At 31.1% G+C, this 5,272-nt stretch overlaps 1 pseudogene; it reads left to right on the forward strand.

Moving 5' to 3' along the window:
• The first annotated feature begins 2,254 nt into the window (after positions 1–2,254).
• Positions 2,255–5,272, forward strand: part of LOC105179291 — a 35,992-nt pseudogene continuing 32,974 nt past the window's right edge.

Raw genomic sequence — 5,272 nt, forward strand, 5'->3', positions numbered from 1 at the left:
ATTACTCAAAAGCCCGGAATTGATTATACTGAAACATATTCACCTATAGTGGATGCAATCACACTTAGATTTTTTATCAGTTTATCAGTAATTGAACAGCTGCAAATTCAGCTCATGGATGTGGTAACTACATATCTGTATGGGTCATTGGATACAGATATCTATATGAGAATCCCAAAAGGATTAAAAATGCCTGAAGCATTACAGTCAAAGTTTTGTCGTATGTACTCCATCAAATTGAAAAGGTCCTTGTACAGACTTAAACAATCAGGACGTATGTGGTATAATCATCTTAGTGAGTACTTAATAATGAAACGATTTTTCCATAATCAAATAAATCCATGTTTATTCATAAAGAGGACAGAGTCGGTATTCGTAATCATAGTTGTGCATGTTGATGATTTGAATATTATTGGATCTCCTGAAGAGATTCGACAAGCAGCTGATTACTTAAAAAGTGAGTTTGAGATGAAAGATTTAGGCACTACAAAGTATTGTGTCGGCTTGCACTTCGAACATACTAAGGGTGAAATTTTCATTCATCAATCGAACTATATAAAAAAAGTCCTTAAACGCTTTCATATGGACAAAGCTCATCCATTGAGTACACCTATGGTAGTTCGATCGCTTGATGTAAATAAAGATCCTTTCCGTCCTCCAGTACATAACGATGAGATTTTGGGTCCAAAAGTACCATATCTCAGTGCAATTGGTGCATTGATGTATCTTGTTAATAATAACCCGATCAGATATAGCATTTTCAGTTAATCTACTAGCAAAATATAGTTCAACACCAACAAAGAAACACTGGAATGGTGTTAAACAAATTCTACGTTATTTACGTGGAACAAGTGACATGGGACTATATTTTGAAAGGCATGATGATGCCAAAACAACCAAATTAGTTGGTTATTCAGATGCGGGGTATTTATCTGATCCACATAAAACTATATCTCAATCTGGATATGTATTCATGTATGGTGGAACTACTATTTCCTGGAATTCAACCAAACAGACTTTGGTAACCGCCTCATCAAATCATGCAGAATTAATTGCATTATACGAGGCTGGGCGTGAATGTGTATGGCTTAGATCACTAATACATTATGTGCATGAATCATGTGGACTGCAATCAATCGAGAAATGTCCCACATTAATATATGAAGACAATGCGGCGTGCGTCGCCCAAATCAAGGATGGTTATATTAAAGGCGACAGAACCAAGCACATATTACCAAAATTTTTCTCCACTCACGAGCTTCAAGTGGAAGGCAAAGATCAGTTCAATAAATTTCATCAAGTCAGACTAGCAGATTTTTTTACTAAGCCATTACCAACAAAGGTGTTCAAACAACTCGTACGTAATATTGGCATGCGACACCTGAACGATATCTGCTTCAATTGAGGGGGAGATTATACAACTGTACTCTTTTCCTTAGCCTTGGATTTTATCCCATTGGGTTTTTCCAGGCAAGGTTTTTAACGAGGCAGGATGTATATGATAAAGAGGTATGCATTCAAGGGGGAGTATTATATATAATATGTATATATGAATGCATACACCTCTTCATATTCTTTGTTAATACCCATTATGTTATACCCTTTTGTATCCCCCATTATGATTTGTAATTATAAGGATTTATGGTGTATTTTGCAACCACATTTTTGGTGGTCTATAAATACCACCATGTATTTCATTTGTAAATAGTTTTGGAGAGAATAATAAAGTAATTTTGGAGAAATACATATATTATTTTCTTTATATTCTATTAAGTGTGATAGGCTAATAAACTTAAAAATCTCTAAGTTTATAACAACAAGTTAATTTTCTCGTATAATTAGACAAGAATAGGCAAAATGAATAACATGCTTCAAAAGCAATAAAATCATGTTATCATGCTTATTCACATTGAATCGGGCAATGATACCACTTGAAAGCAACAAAAATTCGAGTGGATAGGCCCGAGAATGCACAAGCGAAAGCGGTAAATAAAAATTCACAAATTAAAAATCAAATTCAATAAAGTCATGGTTCCAAGGGTGTACCATTGGAGTTCCTGGGCGTTCGATGTAGTTAATTAAGTAAGCAATAAACTAAAACAAGGCTTATGGTAAAATTAAAACTAGAAGATGCAAGAAACGTAAATCAAGGATTACCTTTGCTTGATTTACTTCGAACTTTCTTTCGTTGATTTGTTCATGCGAGAATTCAACGTAGAAGCCCTCTAAAGACACATCCCCACCACACAGGAATATGGAATCTCTCGTTGCAAACTACATAAAGAAGATCATTCTGAATGGTTTCAGGTATAAATTCGATGATGAACGAGTGACAAAAGAAGACATAATAAAGGCTTTAGACGAGCTTTATGCAGGTAAAGAAGAAGTAAGTTTTCCTTTTATTTTTCCTACTTTTGTTAAAGCTTGTTCATACTTTCTTACCTTTTCATTTATGTCTTGACAGCATGTAATGACAACAAATCCAGATAATGCCCCCCTCAAGTTTACGAGGCAGTCTAATGCCTATATGCTGGTGTACATACGTGAAAGTGACAAGGATAAAATACTGTGCGACATTGATGACAGAGATATTTCTCAGCATCTTAAGGTTTTATAAAAACTCAGCTCAAGTCAATTTTACTTTTACAAAAGAAACTTAGAGGGTGTTTGGCTAAGTTTAATTGAAACATATTATGCTTCTAGATCTTATAGGATATTTTAAGATTTCACAGATATTTATTCTTATTTTGAAAACAAGTTCTTAAATTATTTGGATAAATATGATACTTGAGGTTGTATGACATTACAGTGTTATATAGTAAGCGTTTGGATTAATTATATTTTGTCATCCGAACTATGACTGTTTTTATACATTGGCATCTAAATTTTTTTTGTGTCAACTTACCATCTTAATGTTACAAAATTTTACACTTTGTCATTTATAACTATTTCTCAATCAAGTTTTTATTGAAAAAATATCATGTCTTATTTTTCACATATGCACAATATGCAATGGTCTTCCAGCATAAAATGAATAAAAGCACAATCATATATGGCAAAGTACTAATTTTGCAAAGTTGATATGGTAAGTTGACACAAAAAAATTCTCTACCGAAGTGTAAAATGGGCGTAGTTTGAATAGTAAAATATAAGTCACCTTAAGCTTATGATATTGTAATAACAACCAAAAAAATAATCAAACTCTTAGAATTCAAGATTATACAAATAGATAATTTTGTTTTGGGGGGATGTAAATTAGATGAAGGTTAAAACTGAAATACTAACAAAATTATGAGTGTGTTTTTGTTTTTTGGACATTATTTGAAGAACTTATAAGATATTTTGAAAACAAGATAGGTGAAGTTAACCTTTTCTTAAAGAGCTTATAAGATCCAAAACATCTTACTTAGGATCTCATGAGCTCTTCAAAAAACCAAAACAAAATTTACTAAATGGTTCTCAAGAGCTTATAGGGTTCTAAACACATCTTATAAAATATTTCGATCATGTGCTTATAAGCTTAGCCAAACACCCTATTATCCTTTTTCTATATATTTCGGATTTGTAAATTTTTTTGTTCCTATAGGAGAGGTTGAAGAGGGAGCAAAAAGAGAAAGAACTAAAGAAGGAAAAAAAAGCAGAAGCTAATATGTACATGATTGTAAAGGTAAATTATATTGATATTTCTTCTACATAGTTGTTGTTGTTGTTACTTGTACTATGTCGGGAAAATAACTTGTTTCGTCGAGTAAGTTAGTAATTTAACTATTTAGCATTCTACTATTCCTTAAATATCCATAATGTAATTAAAGTTGTACTATGTCACTTGTACTATGTTGGGAAAATAATATTTTTTGTATCATAATTTAGGGTCTTTCTACTTTTTGTCCCATTGGTTATGGAATTCTCACTTTTGTCCCTGTAACGTATGAAAAGCAACACTTTTGTTCTCATTACACCTTTCTGTTAGATATTTTTAACAAAAACACGTGGTGGTTAGGCCTTTACACTTTTGGTCCCTTGGATACATGATTCTCACTGTAGTCTTAACTTAAAAATACAGCACATTTGTTCCCATTCACTTAATATCACGTAGTTTTTTTCGTTAATTATCTAATAAAAATGTGTCATGAGACTAAAAGTGCTAAGTTTTGAAACTTAGTAACCAAAAGTAATAGTCCCATAGCCAATGGAACCAAAAGTGGACGGCTTTATTTTATGGGAAGAAAAATGCTATTTTCCCATACTAAGATAGAAGATGATTGACAGGAAGAGATTGCCAGAGAATTTCTTGCACCAGTGTGCTTCCAGCATTTTTGGCTATGGGGAAAGCGCCAAAATAAAACTCATCATCCTAATCGGCCATTGACACTCCTAGAGGAGTCCTACACCGTAAACATCTTATGGTCTTAATTATATTTTTTATCACTTTTGCCACCTCATTATGCGGTTTTTTCTGATTGTGTTCACATTGGATTTTCTACTCCTGTTGCATCTTCTATTTAGTTTCACATATATATTTTGACGTGTATAAAATCTTTTCCCTAGATAAAGTTAATAACATAATCTTTATACACGTGATATGTATATGTGAAACAAAATTGAACATGCAACAAGAATCATAATAGAAAATGTAGTTCGAGTCGTGTTGGGTTCGTGTTTTCTATTTTCTTTTGGGTAATTGTAAGGGTATGAGTTCGACAAAATTTTAAGATTCAAACTCAAGTTCGGGCTCGACATAGCTTGAAAAGGAAAAACTAAGTTCGAACTCAAGGTTATTTATTAAGAAAATTTAAAATTTTGATTGGGAAGATAACTTTAAAACATTAATGTATTTAAGAATATTTATTAAACATATTACACAAACAAAAGAAAGATTTACCTTATGTTTATTCATAAAAATACTTTTATATATATACACATTTCTTAATCAAAAGTAGTTAATAAATTATGAAAGTATAATGGCAATAATTAATTATGAAAGTATAATGGCAATTGATATGAAATTGAATGTATAATAATATTATATTTAAATATTTTTACTAATCGATTAATACAAAATATTAAATTTTAAAAACTTCTTACTTATGCTAATTATACAAAATAGATTATTTTAGTTAGGAAAGATGTGTAAAGATACAAATTAAATTATGTAAATATTTATACATAACTTGCTAATTTACAAATTTCATTAATAAAGTATAAAACATATAAAAAATATTCAGTATTTCTTGGAATTTTTCATTACTATAAAGAAGATTATCTTACAAAT

This window comes from Sesamum indicum, unplaced genomic scaffold, assembly GCF_000512975.1.
Source record: "Sesamum indicum cultivar Zhongzhi No. 13 unplaced genomic scaffold, S_indicum_v1.0 scaffold00132, whole genome shotgun sequence".
Lineage (NCBI taxonomy): Eukaryota > Viridiplantae > Streptophyta > Magnoliopsida > Lamiales > Pedaliaceae > Sesamum > Sesamum indicum.